Here is a 26,311-nt window from a genome sequence, read left to right as displayed (position 1 = left end):
ATGAATTGGGAAGACTTGAACTTACACTACAATCTCATAAACAGATAGGCCCCAAATGTACAGCCCTTAGTTCATAGGTTTTGAAGTGGGTGGTCAAATGAGGGTAGAAACCTGGAAGCTGTGACTGGTAAAAATTAGTTATTTGCTTTGTTCCTAATTTTTATGTCATATTGTCCCATCAACAATTGTAATTATTTTAACATTTTTTATTTCCATAAAAGAAAAAAAATTGTAATATATCTATTAAAAACCTGAGTGGAAAACTAAAAATGAAGAGAAAAAGGAATTTAAAGAAGGAAGAAAAAAGAGAAAGAGGGAAAAGAAGTATGTGGGTATGAGTGTGTGGCAGAGAGAAAGAAAGAAACACCAGGTGGTAGATGAGGTATGGTACCAGGTGCTGGAACAGAAGCAACACATTCTTATAAAGCATCAAAGTTCTCAGTGTACAAAACACTTATAACTTGATTAGTTGTATAGGATTTATCAGATGCTTGATAAAAAAAAAATACCTTAAGCTCTGTTTCAGTTTACAGATGGATATTAATTTCAAGCACTCACTTCTTTGTTACAACAAAACCACGACCCTTGAATTATCATCATTCCTAAAGAGTAGAAGAAAGGAAGTTGATGTTATAGGTACTTCAATTCTTCTTGAAAGCTTTCATAAACACTTACATTAAAGGTCAAATGGATTAAGGTTTTACAACATATAAATACCAAAAACTATTCTAACCTCTGCTGAACTATAAGCAGGTAAACTCAAAAATCATAAAAAAAAAAATGCAAGCAAACCAGATTAAGCACTGCCTTGTGACCAACATCCTCAAAATTACATAATGCTGCTTCTCAAGTAGGATTTTTTTATTTGTTAAAGATGTTCTCTGTGCCATATTTATAAACATAAATTTAATATATATATATATCAAAAATAGAAAGAAAGAAATATCTTTTATTCTTTATCAAGTGGACATTTGCTTAATAAAATCCAATAAATATTTTCATCTTGGACCAGCGAGCTTTTTATGGAACCCTAATTTCACTTCTGAAAAAGTAGTATCCAGTTACAATAATGAAACTTTAGAGATAAGCTTCACATTCAAACAGCCCTAATTTAGGACAACTGAATATTAAAAATAAAATTAATCCTAAATAGTATGCAAACTGTTCTCAGAAGGTCATACTCTTGTGAGATCCTATTTGTCCAAAAATCTTTTGAAAAATGGATCCCATTTCTTCTATCAGAAATATTGCCCCAGAGTACTATTCTAACAGAGTACTTTGACTTGATCTGAGTGAAGTATTAGCTTCTTAGTCTTTTATTAACAAAGTTTCATGATAAAAGCTTCATTCCTGAGTCAGGCTCAATTCATTAATGGGAAGAGAAGAACCACTATACTTTGCAGAGTCAAAGGCCAAAACCCACAGGTAAGGAAGTTTTCAATCACACTTTTAATAATCTAATTGCAACTGATCAGGACCCTACAGGGCCTTCCCAGAACAGGGCTCTCCCCATGTCTTCTGTTTGCCTTTTCTCTGTAGAGAAACTTTAGTTGATGAATAAATTTTCAGAAAAGTAAGAAAACACAGAAAGGAAAACAGTCAAGTAAGACAAAATAATAATAGTTTAGCTATTAAACAGTCAAGAACTTTTAGTTCCTCCTCAAAGGCTATAAATAATATTTGGAACCTTGTACTCTGAGATATTTTGCAGATACTGAAACCCTCATCAGATGGAAGAAGTTAACTGTATGCTGCCCACAAGCAAGTAGACCCCAACTGGTTGGAACCAGAAGGCTGATGATCTTGATGCCTGATTACCTCATCACCAACCAATTAGAAGACTAGCCACGAGTCAATCACAAACCCTACAACCCCCCTCCCTCATCTTGTCTTTAAAAACTTTTCCCTAAAAGCCTGTAAGGAGCTGGGGTCTTTTAAGCAGTAGCTGCCCTGGACTCCTTGATTGGTGTTCTGGATTCCTTGCTTGGTACCCTGCAATAAACATTCCTTCATCACAACCCAGTGTCAGTAAATTGACTTTATTGCATGCAGGCAAGCAGATCCAAGTTTATTTCAGTAACAATTTTCATAATGGCTCTTAAAATGCACATAAAGAGAGAGGCAGTGATTCCCTCCAGGGATATTTCCCAATTACCTTGTTGCTTCCTTCTGAAATAATCACTTAAGCCTCCAAAGGGATACATGGTCAATAGGTATGGTAGGTGAATATTTGGAAATACTGGACATGAATTCCAACAACACAGGAGAGAAAGTGTGGGAAAGACAGGTATAAAGTTTGCTGACTCCCATCCCCCATAAAAGTAGTATCCTCTTAGGGAGCCACAGGCAATGATTTATGTGTTGCTGTTCAGCAGCAAAATTGTGTCCGACTTTGTTACCCCATGAACTGCAACACACCAGGCCTTCTTGTCCTTTACTATCTCCCACCAACTCATGTCCATTGAGTCAGTGATGCCATGCAACCATCTCATTCTCTGTTGGCCCCCTTCTCCTCCTGCCTACAGTCCTTCCCAGAATCAGGGTCTTTTCCAATGAGTTGGCTCTTCCCATCAGGGGGCCAAAGTATTAGAGCTTCAGCTTCAGCATCAGTCCTACCAATGAATATTCAGGGTTAATTTCCTTTAGGGTTGTCTGATTTGATCTGATCTCTATCCAAGGGACTCTCAAGAGTCTTCCCCAGCACCACAAATCAAAAGCCTCAATTCTTCAGCACTCAGCCTTCTTTACGGTCCAACTTTCATCTATGCATGACTACTGGGAAAACCACTGCTTTGGCAATAGGAACATTTGTCAGCAAAGTGATATCTCTACTTTTTAATACACTGTCTAGATCTATCATAGCTTTTCTTCTAAGGAGCAAGTGGCTTTTAATTTCATGTCTGTAGTCACTGTCCACAGTGATCTGGGAGCCCAAGAAAAGAAAGGCTGTCACTGTTTCTTCTTTTTCCCCATTTATTTGCCATGAAGTGATGGGAGTGGATGCCATGATCTTGGTTTTTTGAATATTGAGTTTTAAGCCAGCTTTTTCACTCTTCTCTTTCACCCTCATCAAGAGACTCTTTAGTTCCTCTTTGCTTTCTGCAATTAGAGTGGTATTATCTGTATTTTGAGGTGTATAGATATGATATACAATATTTGGGATTAATCTCAGGAGGTCAGAATCTGCACAGAACTGAACAAAGGCTGTAAGGTTGATTGAAACGTGGTGAAGGAGAAATGGTGGTTATCAAAATGAAAGTACCTCTATGTTTTTTCCAAAACCTTGTCCTGGGGAAGAAAAGTGATACAGTCTGGAGATTTCAAGAGAAGCATCCATTATGTGAAGAGTTACAGTCTAGCTGTTACTTAGCGAGACATTAAGGTTCAAGATGTGTGGGCAGCTTATGTACCTACTGCTGCTACTGCTAAGTCACTTCAGTCGTGTCTGACTCTGTGCGACCCCATAGACGGCAGCCCACCAGGCTCCCCCATCCCTGGGATTCTCCAGGCAAGAACACTGGAGTGGGTTGCCATTTCCTTCTCCAATGCATGAAAGTGAAAAGTGAAAGGGAAGTTGCTCAGTCGTGTCCGACCCTCAGCGACCCCATGGACTGCAGCCTTCCAGGCTCCTCCATCCATGGGATTTTCCAGGCAAGAGTACTGGAGTGGGGTTTACCTACACAGAACATCAAAAGAAAAAAAAAGAAAATCTCTCTGGTATGAGCTGAAGGGAATGTCCACTAAATGTTGTTCCTGGGGTCAGGCTGGGGTGACAATATCAGTGAGATTGAGGGGGGAGCAACAGTTTGAGAAAATTGAATGAGGGAGTTCTGTTTCTCTTTTGGTGGGAAGGTAATGAAAGAATGAGGAAACAAATCATTTTAGGAGACTGGATAATAAGGATCTCTCGCGAAGGGTATATAAGCAGAGGTTTTGGTTAGAGGTGGATGAAAAAGAAGAAATACGACAAAGTGTAGACAAAAAGGGAAGATGGTAGTAATGCAGTAGGGGTGTCCTGATGGATCTTGTTTTAGCTTCTTGGCTGATTATTCCATGGTGTAATCTGATTATTTTATGGGTCTTAGAAAAGGAGTCTATTTCATAATGTTGTCTGGTTCTAGAGTAAGGGTATTTAATAAAAGCCTGGCAATACTCAAGGATATCCAAATAGATGTGATTAGATCTCCTAAAGTCCAAGAGGGCCTTTCTGTAATATTTTATAAGGGATTATCTATGTAGATAGGATGGCAGAGAGTACAGAGTTCTGAGAATCAAAGGGTAATCAGAGATAAAGACAAGACTCTGGGCCAAAACAGGTTAAATGCCTCAGAGAGTTTGGGTAGTTTAACTTTCAGAGTGCTATCGACCCATTGTATTTTTCCATAGAATTGATGGTGGAAAGGACACTTAGCTTTGTGAAAATGGAAATAACTTGTTGAATATCCAGAATAATCTTACCAGTGAAGTAAATGCTCCTGTTTTTAAAGAAGAAATTTGAAAGGAAAGTCCCAAATAGTAAATCTTAGTTATAGGGGTGGCAGTAGTCTATTTTCAAGGAAAAGCTTTTTCATTCAGTTCAGTTCAGTCACTCAGTCATGTCTGACTCTTTGTGACTCCATGAACTGCAGCATACCAAGATTCCCTGTCCATCACCAACTCCCGGAACATTCTCAAACTCATGGCCATCAAATAGGTGATTCCATTCAACCATCTCATCCTCTATCGTCCCCTTCTCCTCCTGCCTTCAATCTTTCCCAGCATCAGAGACTTTTCTAATGAGTCAGTTCTTCGTACCAGGAGGCCAAAGTATTGGAGCTTCAGCATCAGTCCTTCCAGTGAATATTCAGGACTGATTTCTTTTAGGATTGATGGGTTTGACCTCCTTGTAGTTCAAGGAACTCTCAAGAGTCTTCTCTAACACCGCAGTTCAAAAGCAACAATTATTTGGTGCTCAGCTTTCTTTATGTTCCAACTCTCACATCCATACACGGCTACTGGAAAAGTTTATAGCCACCCTGAAAACATTTGGATTGTGATTACAATATATTAGGACTCATGAGATTTGGGGGGCTGAATGAAATTAATTTCATAATGGAAAAAGTGATTGGCTTTGGGGCTTGTCTAACTTGAGGTATAACATACTAGGAAAATACTCAGCATGCATTCATGCTAAGTTTCTTCAGTCGAGTCTGACTCTTTGCAACCCTCCCTATGGACGTATCCTACCAGGCTCTTCTGTCCATGGGATTGTCCAGGCAAGAATACTGGATTGCCCTGCTCCCACTGGAAGATGAAGACATCCTCCAGGGTGTCTTCCTGACCCAAGGATCAAACCCAAGTCTCTTATGTCTCCTGCATTGGCAGACAGGTTCTTTACCACAAGTGCCACCTGGAAAGTGCCATACTCAGTATATAGTTAGAGTATACCAAAAATATATCAAAATTATCAAATAAAAATATTCAGTAAGATTGGAATATGTCCTAAACATTTGTGTATTAATAAAATTCTACAGAAAATGATATGAATTCTTAATCAATAGTCACTGATCTAGAATATATTGCAACTAGAAACAGTTGCAATCAAGTTTAACATTTAAAAAATTAACTGAAATTAGAATAACACTATACTGCTGTCTAATTTCACACAAAACATCGAGACTCATAAACAAAAGATGTCTCTGGCAGCAAGAGCAAGGAAACTTCACTAAAATCTTCACACCATTTCTGAAATATGTATGTAAATAACATTTACCCACACAACTTTAACCTAGGGAATGCTATTTTCTTTTCTCATTTGATAGTGCTTCCAGTTCAAATCATCACTAGCAATATATCAAAGAAATTGAAACATTTTACCATGTCTCTTTTCATAAGGTGAAAACAAATCATTTGTGAATTTTCCAGAAGCTCTCTCCTCACGATTTGATTTAGGAGTGGCAAAATAATAAAAGTTTTCAGGAAGTTTGAACACTTAATTTTAAAGAATCATGGGTCACTGAGGGAAAAATTTCTTAGCTACCTATTTAAAGTGAGAGCAAAACATTTTAAAAGGAAATATAGGAGCTTCCATGTTTGTGAATAATATTAACTCTTTCAAAAGTGAGAGGGCACTGTTCTCTTATCTGATATCTACTTTGCCTTGCAGGTAGATTACTCAGAAGATAAATAAAAATGTTTTACAATTCAGTTCAGCTCAGTTCAGTTGCTCAGTCATGTGCAACTCTTTGCGACCCCATGAATTGCAGCACTCCAGGCCTCCCTGTCCATCACCAACTCCCGGAGTTTACCCAAACTCATGTCCATCCAGTCAGTGATGCTATCCAGACATCTCATCCTCTGTCGTCCCCTTCTCAACCTGCCCCTAATCCCTCCCAGCATCAGGGTCTTTTCCAATGAGTCAACTCTTCACAAGAGGTGGCCAAAGTATTGGAGTTTCAGCTTTAGCATCATTCCTTCCAAAGAACACCCAGGACTGATATCCTTTAGAATGGACTGGTTGGATCTCCTTGCAGTCCAAGGGAATCTCAAGAGTCTTCTCAAAAACCACAGTTCAAAAGCATCAATTCTTCAGCACTCACCCTTCTTCACAGTCCAACTCTCACATCCATACATGACCACAGGAAAAACCATAGCCTTGACTAGATGAACCTTTGTTGTCAAAGTAATATCTCTGCTTTTTAACATTTGTCTAGGTTGGTCACAACTTTCCTTCCAAGGAGTAAGCGTCTTTTAATTTCATGGCTGCAATCACCATCTGCAGTGATTTTGGAGCTCAAAAAAATAAAGTCTGACACTGTTTCCACTGTTTCCCCATCTATTTCCCATGAAGTGATGGGACTGGATGCCATGATCTTCGTTTTCTGAATGTTGAGCTTTAAGCCAACTTTTTCACTCTCCACTTTCACTTTCATCAAGAGGCTTTTGAGTTCCTCTTCACTCTCTGCCATAAGGGTGGTGTCATCTGCATATCTGAGGTTATTGATATTTCTCCCAGCAATCTTGATTCCAGCTTGTGCTTCTTCCAGCCCAGCATTTCTTATGATGTACTCTGCATAGAAGTTCAATAAGCAGGGTGAAAATATATAGCCTTGACATACCTTTTTCTATTTGGAACCAGTCTGCTGTTCCATGTCCAGTTCTAACTGTTGCTTCCTGACCTGCATATAGGTTTCTCAAGAGGCAGGTCAGGTGTCCTGGTATTCCCATCTCTTGAAGAATTTTCCACAGTTTTACAGTTAAGCTGGTGCAAAAGTGATTTTGCCAATGAGAAATAAGTTTGCTTATTCCTGTAGCATAAAAATCCTTGCCTTGGGATTCAGTAAACTCTTGGAAAGCATTTTCTGCCTCTTGGTGGTTGTGGGATCATTTTCCCTGCAAAAAGTTGTCCTCGTGTGGAGATGCTTGATGAAGTAGTAGTTGATTGTCAAGAGGTCAGGTGAATGTGGTGGTTGAGGCATAACTACGTAGCCCAATTCCTTCAACTTTGGAAGCGTTGGTTATGCAATGTGTAGTCGGACGTTGTGGAGAAGAATTGGGCCCCTTTTGTTGACCAATGCCTGCTGCAGGCATTGCAGTTTTTGGTGCGTCTCATCGATTCGTTGAGTGTACTTCTCAGACGTAACGGTTTTGCTGGAACGGGATTAAGAAAGCTTTACTGGATCAGATGGCTACAGACCACCAAACAGTGACCATGACCTTTTTTTGGTGCAAGTTTGGCTTTGAGAAGTACTTTGGAGCTTCTTGGCCCAACCTCTAAGCTGGTTGTCACTGGTTGTCATATACAATCCACTTTTCTTCCCATCACAATCCAACTGAGAAATGATTCACTCTTGTATAGAATAAGAGAAGATGACACTTTAAAACAACATTTTTTTTTTTTTTTTGGTCAGCTCAAGAGGCACCCATTTCCTGAGCTTTTTCACATTTCCAACTTGCTTCAAATGCCAAAAGACCACAGAACAGTTGACACTGAGTTTTTTGGCAGCTTCTCATGTAGTTGTAACAGAATCACCTTCAAATAAAGGCTCTCAATTGTTGTCGTCAACTTCCAATGACCAGTAGTGTGTTCCTCATGTTCAAGGCTCTCAACTCCTTTGCAAAACATCCTGAACCATTGTACATTCATCAGCAGTTCCTGAGCCAAATGCATTGTGGATGTTGCAATTTGTCTCCACTGCTTTATGATCCATTTTGAACTCAAATAAGAAAATTGCTAAAATTTGCTTTTTGTCTAACATCATTTACATAGCCTAAAATAAAACAAACAGCAAGTAATAAGTCATTAGCAAAAAACATAAAGCAAGAAATGTGCATTAAATTGATGTATAACATAACCACATTTATTTAGAATGTATTCCAATTTCAAATGGCAAATTTCAATAATTCAAAAACCACAGCTACTTTTGCACCAACTTAATATCTTACATTAAAAGCAAGCCAAAATCCAAGAAATTTTTGTTATTTTAAAAGAGATAAAACTAAATTTAGTTTTGCATCAGCATAATATTTGAAGCTAAACTCATCAAACCATGGTCAGTATCGGTAAACACAAAATCCCTTTCCTTAAACTTTCTGCAACTTTGCGTATGCATTCAGGTTTTATCTTACACTTTCTTCTTTGTCATTCCCGAACAACACATTATTTTACTTTAGGACAATACTACTTTCTTCTTCCTTAATGAATCTTTCATAATTTGCATATAAAGTTGTTACACTCTGTATTGCTATTTCTACAACACTGCTACTCACATGCACTGATTATCAATTTTAACCACAGTAACTTTTACTTCATAGAGAAAATTAAGAGATGGATGACTGAACTGTTTGTCATACACAAGCATTTTGTAGTTGACTAGCAGAGCTCACAGACATACATCTCAGAACTTTTTACAGCCATACATATTTTTTATAGTGCAACTTCTCAAGGTAGCAAAAATGAGCACATTCATTAATAGACCCAGAGGGATATAGAGTCTCTCTCCATAAGAAAATAAGAGGCAAAAATATACAAACTATTTTTATTATTTCAGTATTCTCTCCTATTTAGAAATTATCTAGATAGCTAATGAATATTCACTAATTTCTTAAATTAGCTTAAATTTGAGATTTTAAATTACCCAAAGATCTTGGAAACTATCTTCAAGTTGGCACACTAAAAAATATGATGGTTAAAAGATATTTGCAGGAAAATGCTTTAATTTGGTTAAACATAAATTTACATTTTTCAAATCTAGTAGATGTAATAGCAGCTTATTCAAGGAGTGAAACTCCAATAGTTTAAAGAACATATCTAAGTGGAATAAAGTGTATGTTTATTTTTTATTTGACATTGATAAGTCAGAAGACACTGTTTTTATTATAGCAACAATATTTTTTTAAAAAGTCTTGTTTGCCAAAGAGTTCCCCAAATTATGTAAAATGAATCCTTAAAACACTTGTGTTAGTTTCTAAGGGAATACCTGTTTCACATTGAAAGCATTACAAATTTAATTCTCCGAATTTAGGGGAAATTTAGTAACATTCAACTAGTATAGACATTTATTTATCTTTAAGCCAATCAGAATAGAACTTCCTTAAGAGATTATAAAATCTAATTTGGTAACACCATACAGAGGTAGCAAAATACTACACAACTCATAGATACATAAATATGCATGTAGACACACAAAACTGTAGCTCAAGGAGGACCAGGAGGTCCACTGACTTACAATGTTTGCAATTTTCTTTTTTTTAATATAAATTTATTTATTTTAATTGGAGGCTAATTACTTTACAATATTGTATTGGTTTTGCCATACATCAACATGAATCCACCACAGTGTACACGTGTTCCCCATCCTGAAGCCCCTCCCACCTCCCTCCCCATTACTCCCATCATGGCCAATTTCAAGCTACCAACACAAGATTACTAACTGTTGTGTTAGGAATTGATGTATGAAGAGTTTCTCAGGACTTGGTATGACCCAGCTCCAGCTCACCAATTCTGCCTTTCTTTAAAAAGTAAAAATAATTTGGTGAAATTGATACTTTTCTACTTAGTGTTTTTTTCAAAGACTTGAAGAAAATAGTCTTGTTATGACTAATTGTATTTTATATACTAAACTAAACTGTAGTTTATTTGAGAAGACTGGTCATAATACAAAACTGATGGAGTTGAAAACAAGTATATACGTTGGCTATGATGATACTCAATTTTTCATCATTCAACTTTTCAATTTTATAGACAGAAAAGGAAAACAAGTAAAAGATAATACAGATACCTTAAGAGAACTTATCAGGAAGCAGAATAAAAAAGTAATTTATAAGAATAAAGTTATAAATTAATTGCTATGCTAAGTCACTTCAGTCGTGTCTGACTCTGTGCGACCCCATAGACGGCAGCCCACCAGGCTCCACCGTCCCTGGGATTCTCCAGGCAAAATTAATTGAGGAAAGATAATTAGAAGACAAGAATTATTTAAGTTAGAAAGTAAGAAACAATGTGAGTATATTCCATATCTAATATAATCTTAAACTGCTTCCACATTAAACATTATCTTAATAATTACTTCCGTGCACAATTTATATAACACTTTCACATACATTTTCGCTCTCATGCAACTGTATCATTTTTGTTTTTTTCTAGAACAAAACAAAATGATATGGAGCCATCTAATTTGTTCTACACAGCAAATATGACCCTGATACTAAAATATAAAGTAAAAAAAGAAAAAAACAGAATACAAAACCATAGGCCAATCTCTTTTATGAATATACATATGGAAGTATGAAAGTATTAGCACAGAACTAAGAAATACATTAAAAATAAAGTATAAAATAATATTTAATGTTTAATTCATACATGTAGGGATAGTTAACTTTTAATTAATCTATTAATATTCAGTTCAGTTCAGTTCAGTCAGTCATGTCCGACTCTTTGCGACCCCATGAATCGCAGCACGCCAGGCCTCCCTGTCCATCACCAACTCTCGGAGTGTACTCAGACTCACGTCCATCAAGTCAGTGATGCCATCCAGCCATCTCATCCTCTGTCGTCCCCTTCTCCTCCTGACCCCAATCCCTCCCAGCACCAGAGTCTTTTCCAATGAGTCAACTCTTCGCATGAGGTGGCCAAAGTACTGGAGTTTCAGCTTCAGCATCATTCCTTCCAAAAAATCCCAGGGCTGATCTCCTTCAGAATGGACTGGTTGGATCTCCTTGCAGTCCAAGGGAATCTCAAGAGTCTTCTCCAACACCACAGTTCAAAAGCATCAATTCTTCAGCGCTCAGCCTTCTTCACAGTCCAACTCTCACATCCATACATGACCACGGGAAAAACCATAGCTTTGACTAGATGGACCTTTGTTGGCAAAGTAATGTCTCTGCTTTTCAATATGCTATCTAGGTTGGTCATAACTTTGCTTCCAAGGAGTAAGCGTATTTTAATTTCATGGCTGTAGTCACCATCTACAGTGATTTTGGAGCCCCAAAAAATAAAGTCTGACAATGTTTCCACTGTTTCCCCATCTATTTCCCATGAAGTGATGGGACCGGATGCCATGATCTTCGTTTTCTGAATGTTGAGCTTTAAGCCAACTTTTTCACTCTCCACTTTCACTTTCATCAAGATGCTTTTGAGTTCCTCTTCACTTTTTGCCATAAGGGTGGTGTCATCTGCATATCTGAGGTTATTGATATTTCTCCCGGCAATCTTGATTCCAGCTTGTGTTTCTTGCAGTCCAGCATTTCTCATGATGTACTCTGCATATAAGTTAAATAAACAGGGTGACAATATACAACCTTGACGAACTCCTTGTCATATTTGGAACCATGTCCAGTTCTAACTGTTGCTTCCTGACCTACATACAAATTTCTCAAGAGGCAGATCAGGTGGTCTGGTATTCCCATCTCTTTCAGAATTTTCCACTGTTTATTGTGACCCACACAGTCAAAGTCTTTGGCATAGTCAATAAAGCAGAAACAGATGCTTTTCTGGAATTCTCTTGCTTTTTCCATGCTCCAGCGGATGTTGGCAATTTGATCTCTGGTTCCTCTGCCTTTTCTAAAACCAGCTTGAACATCAGGAAGTTCACGGTTCACATATTGCTGAAGCCTGGCTTGGAGAATTTTGAGCATTACTTTACTAGCGTGTGAGATGAGTGCAATTGTGCTGTAGTTTGAACATTCTTTGGCATTGCCTTTCTTTGGGGTTGGAATGAAAACTGACCTTTTCCAGTCCCTTATAGCTTTGACTAGCTTACCATAAAAGTGCTCAGAACACTTGTATTAGTCTACATATGGGCAAAATCTCTAAGACAAAGTCTCATGTATAATAAAGTTTTGAACATCTAATATAGTCCATTGAATACTGTACTGAAAGTGGAAAACAAAATGATTTTATGGTTACAAAAGGGTTGCAGGTATATCAGTTGTTTCCCCTCTTGATCTTGTGGCTGACCCGGAGTTGAGGTTCACTATCACTGGCCATGAGGATGGTATATATCAATACCAGGAGACCAGAGAAATATCAAAATTCAAAGGATGGTTTCTTCTGAATGTATATCATTTCTGCACTGCTGTGAAGCTGAAAAATTGTAAGCAAACCATCATAAGTTTGGGACCATCTGTACTTACAACTCTGAAAGCCACACAGGTAAAACAGTGTTCTATGAGAAGAACTAACGAGGTTCTTAGGGGACCACAGAAGCTAACTTTTAATTCTGGATCTGCAGAATGCATAGAAGTTAGCAGTGCAAATAGAATAAAATATCTAAGAAGGGTACATGGCATTAATATATCGCTTTCCATTTTGCCTCAGTTACTCCAACATTCACTCATTCTCTTGCTCTCTTTCTCTCATTCACACACACACACACATTTTTTGAAACTTTTGAGAGTCACCTGGACAAATAATGCCCCTTTAAATGTTTATTTTTTTTAAAATTGCAGGATAATTCTTTACAATGTTGTGGGGGGTTTTGCCATACAACAACACAAATCCCATCTCTCTTGAGCCCCCACCCCCACCCCCATCCCATTCTACCCCTCTAGGTCATCACAAAGTATGGTAGGCTCTTTGTATTATACAGCAGCTTCCAGCTTTTTATCTATTTTACACATGGTAGGGTGTATATGTCAATGCTACTTTCTCAATTAGTTCTACCCTCTCCTTCCCCTGCTGTGTCCACCAGGTCATTCTTTACATCTGTGTCTCTATTTTTCCTCTGTAAATAGGTTCAGAAGTATTATTTTCTAGATTTCATATATATGCATTAATATATATTTTTTCCTCTTTCTTACTTACTTCACTCTGTTTAACAGGCTCAAGGTTCATCCACCTCAATACAACGGACTCAAATTTTTCCATTCTATGGCTGAGTAACATTCCACTGTACATACGTACCACAACTTCTTTATCCATTCATCTGTTGATGGACATCTAGGTTGCTTTCATGCCCTGTATACTGTAAATAATGCTGCAATGAACAGTGCATGTATCTTTTAGAATTATTGTTTTCTCAGGGTATATGCCCAGTAGTGGGACTGGTAGGTCATATGGTAGATTTATTCCTACTTTGTTAAGGAATCTCCATACTGTTTTCCATAGTGGCTGTACCAATTTACATTTCCACCAACACAGCAGTGCAGTTCCCATTTCTCCACATCCTGTACACTTTTATTGTTTGTAGTATTTTTTCCTTTTTCTTTTTTTTATTTTTTAACTTTACAATATTGTATTGGTTTTGCCATATATCGACATGAATTCACCACAGGTATACACATGTTCCCCATCTTGAACCCTCCTCCCTTCTCCTTCCCCGTACCATCCCTCTGAGCTTACTGGCCATCTGCATGTCTTCTTTGGGGAAATGTCTGCCTAGGTCTTCTGCCCATTTTTTGATTAGGCCCTTTGTGTAATATTGAGCTATATGAGTTGCTTATGTATTTTGGAGATTAATCCTTTGTCAGTTGCTTCATTTGCTACTATTTTCTTCCATTCTGAGGGATGTCTTTTAATCTTGTTTATTTTTCTTGCTGTACAAAAGCTTTTAAAATAATTCCATATTCATGTTTCTGAAGAAATACTAAAAGTGTGTATATATATGTGTATATATATATATATATATATATATATATATCACAGTACCACTTTGCAGTTAATTCTGTTAGAAAACTTGCATTCATAATGGATGAACTTTACTTTCAATTTCTTGTAAGTGGAAAGATAATACTACCTTTTAAATAGTTTCGGAACTTTTATAATTGTTTCACCTAAATTTAATTTGGCAATTGTTCTTAAGCTACCTGACTATATCATGTGTTTTCAAAGTATATTATCTCTGTTTCCCTCATATTTTATTGGTATCCAGGACTTCATCACAATGTGATTATCTCTCTGGAGTATTGTTACATGGCAGCCCTGAGTTAGCTTTACTAACTAATTATAATACGAAAGTCAGGAGCTTAAATTCTATATGAAAATAAACACAAATGACTCATTAAATATTTAACTTGTCTGATGGGAACACAGGCATATTCACAAGTATCTTACTTAGCCATGATGAATGTATCATCATGCTTAAAAAAAAAAAGCATTTAAGAACATAGGTGAGTAAATTATGAGGTCAGTTAAGAGAGATTCTGTACATTATGTTATAAGTTAAAATGCTTAAGATATCCATGTCTGCTTTTTTCAATTAAGACTGATTTCATTCTATTTTAATATGTTTCAAGGAAAAATATTTAAGGTATATACATATTAATTTTTTATGTTTCTTTTATTTAGTTATTCTTTGATTGGCTACTAGTCCACATAAACTAAAATGAGATATATTCTGTACTTTACCAGAATAAAGTTTTATTTTATTATTATTGATTAAAAAGAAGATGGAAAACATGTTTTTGCATATCAACTAATCTGGGGATCTACTTCATAGTGCTATATATGGTTAATTTAAACTAAATAGTAACAACTAATGTAATACTCTGGCATTATATTTAAGGCCACACTCTGCTTTTAGATAAAAATACCTTTGCTTTGAGTTTTAAATATTTGTAAAACTATCTCAACATATATACCTCTCAAATTTATAAGAGAAATAGGATGAGATATAGGACAAACACTCTATGGGAACTGCTATTGTGGCCTGAATTCAGGCTGGCCAGGTAGAATTTCTCTGATCTAAGACAGTGATCACTGAAGTGATACCTGTGTTAGGAAACTACACTCTGGAAGAGGAGAATGACAAAGTAGGGCTGAATGTGTGCCCTGTATTTGAATTAGAAGACCAATATTCTGAGTTTATTCAAAATTAAATTTACTCAAAATTAAAGTATTCATTATAATAAAAAGTTATGGATTTGAGTCACTCTAAAATGTGAAAGAAAAAAATTAATGCATTGTGATTTGAGGAAGAAAAATGAAAAGCTTGGTGAAAAGGCCATATTAGCACAGGTGTATCTGAAAGCAGAAATAATGAGTTTCTGTTATATAGTTTTAATGATATTTGTATTGCTCAATAATGGATTTGGCCTTTATAATTAATACTGTAATAAAAAATAAAGTTCAGTGGGATTTAGCTCTGCCTTGGAACTAATATAGCTTAATTTCTACTTATGATATTATTTTTTTCATAAAACTAATATTTGATGTTCCTGAGCTTTGATTCTATTTTTTATGTGTTGGCCTATTTCTAATGTGAAGAAACTTTTCAGGTTTATGACACATGCTGTAGGTAAAAAGTCTGTTCACCAAAAAAAGTGTTATGCTTCATAAAAATGCTTTCTTTGGCCAAGAAGATTTTACTCCCATTAAATATGCATTGAAAATGATCTTTTCTGTCAGGCTTAGGCCTGTCATTTCTGGCATAAATGCTTAAATTTTTGTCCCTAAGCACTGACCAGTTAGGGCTAATACAGCTAAAATTTTTAAACTGATATAAAATATGTTTGATAACAATGTGCAAATTAGTACCCTGCTCAGCATGATCAAAATCCTCTATTATATTGGCATCACCCTTACTTTTGATGTGATTATACATTTATTTCCTCATATTATTCTACTTTTGGTGCTGTTATAAAAAGTACATATAATTTCCCAAAGGTACAGATGCAAATCCTATCCTTTGAACAACTATACTGCAAGCAATTAATAGGGCCAGTTCAACACTTTTACTAACATACAACTACACCTACCCAAATATCCATGTCCAAGGTAAAAAATTCAAATAACAATGCACTGAAATAAGTTCTGAAAGACTCATACAACCAGAGTCTGTTATAATATATGTGTGTAATTTCATCCCTGGGTAATTTGATTTTGACAAGTTAGAGAAAAGACATTTCAGAAAAAGGAACAAAAGATGCAAAGACTAAGAGTTAATTACAGTAGCAGACATGTCAAAAGATATTTAACCACGTTTATAAGTCAAATGGTAAACATTAGCAAAGTTAATCTTATTAACTCAATTTCAGAAAAGAGATGCTTCTTCTTGCTCATGTTAGAGAGCCATTAGAATTTGTCTAAAAATGGAGTGGAGATGGAATTTATTACACAGAAGTTTTATATAAACGCATCCATTATAACAAAAATGCAAGCCTTCTTTAATATAAAAACAGTAATTGTTACAAGTATACAAACGTTTAGTATCATTCATAATAAGAGGCATAAACATTCAAAGTGCAGTGAGATATACTTTTTAAGCTCAGAGGAGCTGAAATCTAAAATTCAGCCCATGCTTCTGTTACAGAGGCTACCAGAAAACAGGCCCTCTTCAACACTGCTTCTGGGAGTGCAAAAACGTAGTAACTTCTAGGGAGGGCAACCTACTGTCCATTAAGATAACAAATAAATTTACTTGTGATGCAAAAATTTCATTTACAGCACTCTGTCCTGTTGGTCTTCTTGCATACACATAAAATACTGTGTGTGTAATGCTGCTCATTGGAATGTGGTTAGTATCAAAAATGGAAACAACCAGTTGTGACTTGGTTAAATAACCAGGTTTATCCACACAAGGGCATACATTAGGATTGGGATGATCTCTTCTATGAATACAAAAATATTTCTAGAAGATAGTATCAATTTAAAATGGAAAAATAAAGAAGAATTACTGGGGATGGATAAAAACAGAGAAAAATAATACTTTTCTATGTGTTGCTTTTTCCTACTGTTTGGATTTTAAACTCGTTGAAGATAGTATAAAATGTCATTAATAAACAGATAATCTATATATCTACATATATATAGATAGATATAGATATGGATTTAGACATCATCTATGAATGGCTTCCCAGATGGCTCAGTGTTAAAACATCTGCCTGCCAATTCAGGAGCCACAGGAGATGCTTGCTCAATCCCTGAGTCAGGAAGATTTCCCTGGAGTAGGAAATGGCAACCCACTCCAATATTCTTGCTTAGAAAATCCCATGGACAGAGTAATCTTGTGGGCTACAGTTCATGGAATCACAAAGAATTGGACATGACTAAGCAACTCAGCTAGAGAAGGAAATGGCAACCCACTCTAGTGTTCTTGCTTGGAGAATCCCAGGGACGGGAGCCTGGTGGGCTGCCGTCTATGGGGTCGCACAGAGTCGGACATGACAAGTGACTTAGCAGCAGCAGCAACAGCAGCAAGCAACTCAGCATAGAACTTTGAAAAGGAGATGATATTTAGATAGCAATTTAAAGGTGGATGAAACTGGAGCCTATTATACAGAGTGAAGTAAGCCAGAAGGAAAAACATAAATACAGTATACTAACGCACATATATGGAATTTAGAAAGATGGTAACAATAACCCGGTGTACGAGACAGCAAAAGAGACACTGATGTATAGAACAGTCTTATGGACTCTGTGGGAGAGGGAGAGGGTGGGAAGATTTGGGAGAATGGCAATGAAACATGTAAAATATCATGTAGGAAACGAGTTGCCAGTCCAGGTTCGATGCATGATGCTGGATGCTTGGGGCTGGTGCACTGGGACGGCCCAGAGGGATGGTATGGGGAGGGAGGAGGGAGGAGGGTTCGGGATGGGGAACACATGTATACCTGTGGCGGATTCATTTTGATATTTGGCAAAACTAATACAATTATGTAAAGTTTAAAAATAAAATAAAATTGGAAGAATAAAAAAATAAAATAAAATAAAATAAAAAAATTTAAAGTATGTCACAAGAAAATCACAGGATAGGAGCACTTTGCTGAAGCTTCAAATCCTGGAGACAATTTCATCCTAGGTTTGACTTTAATGAAGTCAGAATTATTGTAATTTCCCAAGCAACATTTACCAGACACAATTACTGTATAGGTCCCCACTCTCAGCTTTGGTTGAGGAGCAAATGCTATAAGGAAGAATGATCCAAACCAGTACTGATGCACTGTTCAGAGAAATCTTCAGAATATCCAATTACATGGAAAGATAAGATTCTTGCTTGCCCTTTAAGGAAAAGGCAGAAAACATATGAATTGATATATTTGTATATTTTAATCAGAGTATGTAAAGTATATCTAGAATTTAAAAAGCATGAAAAAACAATGCAAAATACAGAAACTATGTTTCACAGCAAAGCCCTGGGTAATAACTGAAATAATAGAAAAAGTTAGTAATCAATTCATTAATAGAGAAGATAAAGTCTAAAACAAATATTCAATTAATCCCAAAAATGTAACAAAGAGGAAAACATTAAAAATGAATTAAAATAAAAAATAATGTCTTTGGCTTTTGCCAGTTACCTGTGAGCTGCATCACTTTGGCACTGCTTTAAATTCAAGTACCTTTTGGAATTTCTTGAAAATAGGAGAATCTTAAATTTCATTGCAAAGGCATAGGATGCCCACGGTTATGAATTCTCAGTGGAAATACATAATTTTTCCTCCTCCTCTAGTGCCAACTTTGAGACAGAGACAGAAAAGCCTCTGAGTGTCGCATTCTCCCCAGCAGGATTTATTTCTTTATCACCCTTTACACTGCAGCTGGAGAGTTTGAATTTTCTAGGAAATTCTTCACATTGGTTGTAATCTAAAGATTTTGTCTCTTATCTACAAATTCTAAGTTCAGGGCATACATTCTTTGACTTCAGATCTGGCAGAAAGTTTCAGCAGTAAACTCATTTTGGCACTAGCTGTGTTCTCTCTGACATTTCAGCCAATGTAACAACTGTTAATTCTTGGAACAATACTTTCTTGGTTTTTATTACTAAGGTGTCTCAACTAATGGTGCTATTTTGAAATTGTATGATTCTGCATTATTACTACTGAGAGAAAAATTTTTTTTTGGAAATAACATACAATTTAAATTTTACATTTCCCACTTTTAATAAGTATATGGTGAGAATAAGGAGAGTAAGTCTCAAATGATGCCAGATAACCTATTTCTCAAGACTTCTATAGTGTACAATGATGACAGTGTATGTTTCTTCCCAAAAAGGAAGACAGAAGTAGAAAGTAAAGTAAGAAATAATCTCTGAGGTACCAAGGTATAGCAGAGAAAGGCTCAGTTTACTTAGTAGAAATATTAAGTCTTCCTCACAGTATGATAAGGATGTTTGGTTTTGTTATTTTGGTTGTTTTAGTCTTTCTATGGACCTGTGCTATATAATTTAATTCCCCAAGGATTCCATTTTTATTTTATTTTTAATTTATTCTTACTTTGCCTGGTACCTTGCATTCAGAAATACTGCAGTGAAGTCTCTATTATGGAAAAAATTTATATCCTGGCTATTTGTTCTTGTGCAGATGGCTTCGGTTTTTTTCAACAATAAATACGAAAATAATAATTCCCTAACAAGCCTGTGGTGAGAGTTGTGTGAAGCAGAATTTATAAAGTTTCTAGGTCTTTAGGTCTTTCTAGATCTGTTCTTCACACAGATGTTACTCCTTCTTCTTCCACCTATTTTTCTTCCCTAACCCCCAAACTCTGTTTTCAACAAGATACTGAAGCCCAGCAAAGGGAGTGCTTTCATTTACCAACAATTAGGAACCAGTTGCAATGACTGGCACTTATATTGTGGGCTCCTCAGTCTCACCAAAACACAAGTTGTCAAACATCATTGACAGTAATTATGCATCATGCTGAATGTGCTTCTGTTGTTCACTTATTGCGGCACTTTGAATGGACTCATTCTGAGTCTCCATTTTTGCAGCTCAACAGACTTTACTAGTTTGTACAGAGCCTTAAAATCAAATTGGTTGCACTTTCCTTTCTGATTACAGAACACAGAAGAGGAAGAATGGCAATTATAGAAGGGATTTTTTATTTCATATTTTTCCAAGGTAGCTTATCTTGTTTTAACCTTCCAACTTTTAAGATATGGAATATAAGAAATCATGCAATAAGTAAAATTTCTCTTGGATTATTATTTTAAATAATATTAAAATTAAAAAGTGATATTATTCTTTAAATGCCTGAGTTAACATTTTTGCAGCAGTTTTAGATGTCATTCATTTATATTTTAGAGTCAGTTTATTTTTAATTCCTTGGAGGAGTATATCTCCAGGCATATCTAAGTTTATAATAAAAGCCAATAAGAAAATCAATTTTAATACACAGGAATTTGATTCCTAGGCAACTATTCAGAAACATATCTATTCAGCAAAATGAGATACGCCTCTCTGTGTGAATATGTAAAAACTTGGCCAAATAGAAAAAAGAAATACATATTTTTATATTCTGTCATCTATTTTTAAAAATATCCTGAGAAACTGAATGAAGTTCTTATTCAAAGTTTAAAGATAAGGAATTGGATAAATGCTTAAACGCACTAGGCAAAATGAAGAACTGAGTGAGTTTATTAGATATTCCAAATGAGAAAAGCACTATATAGTCTAGGCTGTATGATTAATGAAAGTTAGTTTTGGTTTTTATTGTCTGGATACCTAGTACATTCCCCAATCACACTGTGGAGGTGTGCAATAATGATGTATGTCTGAGATATGGAGAGCCTATCAAATTCACACTCTTTTCTGGAAAGAAGGCCTCAGGCCTCTTTCTAAAAGTTTTTGCCTTCTTCAATATGATTTTGATGAGTTAACAAAACCTATTGTCCCAGGTATGGGTGCATGAGTCAAAAGGAAAATAAGTATAGGACAGGCATGAGAGAGCACCTCTGTGTCACTTGGCTTAAGGTATTACCCAATAGCTACCCTTTGTTGCTGCTGCTGCTAAGTCACTTCAGTCGTGTCCGACTCTGTGCAACTCCATAGACAGAAGCCCACCAGGCTCCCCCATCCCTGTGGTTCTCCAGGCAAGAACACTGGAGTGGGTTGCCATTTCCTTCTCCAATGCATGAAAGTGCAAAGTGAAAGTGAAGTCACTTGGTCATATCCGACTCTTAGAGACCCCATGGACTGCAGCCTACCAGGCTCCTCTGTCCATAGCATTTTCCAGGCGAGAGTACTGGAGTGGGGTGCCATAGCCTTCTCCGGCTATCCTTTGTATTAGAATATAAAACTCACATGCAGGAACCATTTCACTCTTTGACTCTATAAATCTGACTCAGAGAAAAGTGGTTATACCTGTAGTCAATGATAATACATTGCAGACTTAAAAATTTTTTGAGAGTGCACAGCTCAAATTTGGTGTTCTTTATCAATTAAAAAAAAAAAAAATCATGTACCTAAAGAGAATATAGCAAAGATGAGTTGGGAGTAATGAATCCCTAATTTTATGTCAGAAGATTTGATGAAGACCACCAAAAGCATATACATCCATTTACATCTCCTAAAGAACATGTGGTTAGCTGGAAAAAAAAAATGTACTTGTATGAAAGCTTGAGACATCTTTTGATGATGAATTTCTGTTTTTCAGATCTCTTGCAGTTCAGTTTCTAGTTTTCCGCAAAACCTATTAGATACATATGTTGAGATCTCTTTACTTACATTAGATTCAATTTCCTATGGCAATTGAGAATTTAAAGAACCTTCACTTAAAGTGTCTGTGCTTCAGATCTTAAGTGTTCAGTAAGCTGCATGAAGAACTGTAAGAATAGCTCTTGCCATGGAGAAGACAAATGGTACCACATGTGCTGTCCATACTAAGCCTTTAAGTTCATAGGGCTACTATCATCTACCAAGACTTCTTGGTCTTCCAATGGAAATAAAATGTAAACTCTACACTTGAACAGTCCATTTTGACCAGGTGTCTAATACATGTACAATCAACCAGCACCAAAGATTATAAAATTGCTTTCAAAGTACATATTTTTATAAGGAGTTATCAGTGAGGAACAGTTTCAAAGATAAGTGTTTTCATTACGTAGGCCCAGAGTGTCTGTACTAATGGCAAGAAAAATCTCTATGCTTTCTAGTTACCTTCTGTATCCTTATAATAAACTTCTAAACCATCAAGATCTGCAAATTTGCTAAATATTTCAGCCTAGAATACTTCTCCATAGATCATAAGATGGCAGACTTCTTTTCCTCATTGAATGCACTTAGGTTCAGCCTAAAATATTATATCCTTCTCTAATCAACCAATGCAAGAATGCCTGACTCCAGTCACTTTAGCTTCCATTTTTCATTTACTTCCAGGAACTCAGCACTATTCTGACTGATTTTGTTAATACAGACTATTTGCCTTTCTCCCTCACTAGTTTATAAGGTTTTGTGAGCAGAAATCATCTCTTTCTTGCTCATCACTGAAATCACAGCACTGAAAACAGTATACACCATACGAAAAGACTTCAATACATATTTTCAGTAATTAAATACACCTAAATATTGCAGAAAGTGAAGAGGAACTAAAAAGCCTCTTGATGAAAGTGAAAGTGAAGAGTGAAAATGTTGGCTTAAAGCTCAACATTCAGAAAACTAAGGTCATGGCATCTGGTCCCATCACTTCATGGCAAATAGATGGGGAAACAGTGTCAGACTTTATTTTTTTGGGTTCCAAAATCACTGCAGATGGTGATTGCAGCCATGAAATTAAAAGACGCTTAGTCCTTGGAAGAAAAGTTATGACCAACCTAGATAGTATATTGAAAATCAGAGACATTACTTTGCCAGCAAAGGTCCGTCTAGTCAAGGCTATGGTTTTTCCAGTGGTCATGTATGGATGTGAGAGTTGGACTGTGAAGAAAGCTGAGCACTGAAGAATTGATGCTTTTGAACTGTGGTGTTGGAGAAAACTCTTGAGAGTCCCTTGGACTGCAGGGAGATCCAACCAGTCCATTCTGAAGGAGACCAGCCCTGGGATTTCTTTGGAAGGAATGATGCTAAAGCTGAAACTCCAGTACTTTGGCCACCTCATGCAAAGAGTTGACTCATTGGAAAGACCCTAATGCTTGGAGGTATTGGGAGCAGGAGGAGAAGGGGACGACAGAAGATGAGATGGCTGGATGGCATCACTGACTTGATGGGCATGAGTCTGAGTGAACTCCGGGAGTTGGTGATGGACAGGGAGGCCTGGCGTGCTGCGATTCATGGGGTCACAAAGAGTCGGACACAACTGAACAACTGAACAGAACTAAACTGCACTGAGATATTGCTGAAGTGACTTAGCAGCAGCAGCAGATATTGCAAAGTGCTTCACAAAAACAGAACTCCTGGAAAAGATTTAAAGTAGAAATTTGGCAAAACTAATACAATTATGGAAAGTTTAAAAATAAAATAAAATTTAAAAAAAATTAAAAAAAAATAAAGTAGAAATTTGCAAAAGGTGAATAATAAACTCATAATCTGATGGGACCAGATGCCATGATCTTAGTTTTCTGAATGTTGAGCTTTAAGCCAACTTTTTCACTCTCCACCTCACTTTCATCAAGAGGCTTTTTAGTTCCTCTTCACTCTCTGCCATAAGGGTGGTGTCATCTGCATATCTCAGGTTATTGATATTTCTCCCAGCAATCTTGATTCCAGCTTGTGCTTCTTCGAGCCCAGTGTTTCTCATGATGTACTCTGCATATAAGTTAGATAAGCAGGGTGACAGTATACAGCCTTGACATACTCCTTTTCCTATTTGCAACCAGTCTGTTGTTCCATGTCCAGTTCTAACTGTTGCTTCCTGACCTGCATATAGGTTTCTCAAGAGGCAGATCAGGTGGTCTGGTATTCCCATCTCTTTCAGAATTTTTCAAAGTTTACTGTGATCCATACAGTCAAAGGCTTTGGCATAGTCAATAAAGCAGAAATAGATGTTTTTCTGGAACTCTCTTCCTTTTTCCATGATCCAGCGGATGTTGGCAATTTGATCTCTGGTTCTTCTGCCTCTTCTAAAACCAGCTTGAACATCTAGAAGTTCACAGTTCACATATTGCTGAAGCCTGGCTTGGAGAATTTTGAGCATTACTTTACTAGCGTGTGAGATGAGTGCAATTGTGCGGTAGTTTGAACATTCTTTGGCATTGCCTTTCTTTGGGATTTGAATGAAAACGGACCTTTTCCAGTCCTGTGGCCACTGCTGAGTTTTCCAAATTTGCTGGCATATTGAGTGCAGCACTTTCACAGCATCATCTTTCAGAATTTGATATAGCTCAACTGGAATTCCATCACCTCCACTAACTTTGTTCATAATGATGCTTTCTAAGGCCCACTTGACTTCACATTCCAGGGTGTCTGGCTCTAGGTGAGTGATCACACCGTTGTGATTATCTTGGTCATGAAGATCTTTTTTGTACAGTTCTTCTGTGTATTCTTGCCACCTCTTCTTAATATCTTCTGCTTCTGTTAGGTCCATACAATTTTTGTCCTCTATTGAGCCCATCTTTGGATGAAATATTTCCTTGGTATCCCATTGCTAATTCGAGGTAACTTTGGTATTGCCCTTTCATGAAAGCTAGAAGAAACTAATTAATACAGAGGGAAGATAGGTAAGTTGTCTTATTCACCTAAAACGTCACATGGTAAAGTTTTTACTTGAATTTAATCCTCTTCATGCTTTGTCTGAAACAATATATTCTGGGCTGCATACTTGGACTCAAGAATGGAATTTAATAGGATTATTGGTGCAGCAAAATCCAGTCCACTTGAAATTAATTTGAAATTTCTATTAATTATCACATTGCCAAATTCACTGTGCACAGTCATGATAATGCTATTAAGATATCATTTATGAATTATCAAATTTCTAAGAGCTCTACTGGTATAATCAAAGGAAAGGACTATTCAGAGGAAGAAATGGACAAAGGTACATCTGCTATAGTGTATGAAGTGATATACTCATGGAAGAATGAGAAGAAAACACTAAAAAACTACTTTGTGTATATTGTTGCTTGTAGTTGTTCAGTTTCTCAGTCATGTCTAACTCTTTGCAACCTCATGGACTGCAACACACCAGGTTACTCTGTCTTCCACTATCTCCTGAAGTTTACTCAAATTCAGTAGCATTGAGTTGGTGATCCTATCCAACCACCTCATCCTCTGCCAACCCCTCTTTTGCCTTCAGTCTTTCCCACCATCAGGGTCTTTTCTAATGAGTCAGCTCTTCGCATCAGGTGGCCAAAGTATTGGAGCTTCAGTTTCAGCATCAGTCTTTCCAATGAACATTCAGGACTGATTTCCTTTAGATTGACTGGTTTGATTTCTTTGCTGAAGAAGACTCTTGACGTACTCCTTTTCCAATTTGGAACCAGTCTGTTGTTCCATGCCTGGTTTTAACTATTGCTACTTGACCTGCATACAGGTTTCTCAAGAGGGAGGTCAGATGGTCTGGTATTCCCATCTCTTTAAGAATTTTCCAGTTTGTTGTGATCTACACAGTCAATGGCTGTAGCATAGTCAATGAAACAGAAGTAGATATCTTCTTCTGGAATTTTCTTGCTTTTTCTATAATTCAACAGCTGTTGGCCATTTGATCTCTGGTTCCTCTGCCTTTTCTAAATCCACCTTGCACATCTGGAAGTTCTCGGTTCACATACTATTGAAGCCTAGCTTGAAGGATTTTGAGCATAACCTTGCATTTGAAATGAGGGCAATTGTGTGGCAGTTTGAACATTCTTTGGCACTGCTCTTCTTTGGGACTGGAATGAAAACTACTTTTTCCAGTCCTATGGCCACTGTTGAGTTTCCCAAATTTGCTGACATATTGAGTGCAGCATTCTAACAACATTTGTGTATATTACGATAGTATAAATGTGGCAAAGAAGCACTTTTTAGGCATTATTTGATTTTTTATCTCAATGACTCATAAGGTTTCTAAAGTCATAACATAGGCATTTTTTTTTATCATCTCCAGTTTAAAAATAAAGAAACTAATAAGTTTAAAAAAATAGATATCATTTTTTTAATAATATACTATGGGGAAGACATAGCATGGTTTTTCATATTCTAAAGTCTGGACCCCTGAACACTTGTGTTCCATTTTGTGAGTAGTTTTCCACTAGTCAAGACGAGTCTGGCT

The sequence above is a fragment of the Bos mutus genome, chromosome 6 (assembly GCF_027580195.1).
Source record: "Bos mutus isolate GX-2022 chromosome 6, NWIPB_WYAK_1.1, whole genome shotgun sequence".
Lineage (NCBI taxonomy): Eukaryota > Metazoa > Chordata > Mammalia > Artiodactyla > Bovidae > Bos > Bos mutus.
Note: the sequence above shows the minus strand (reverse complement) of the source record.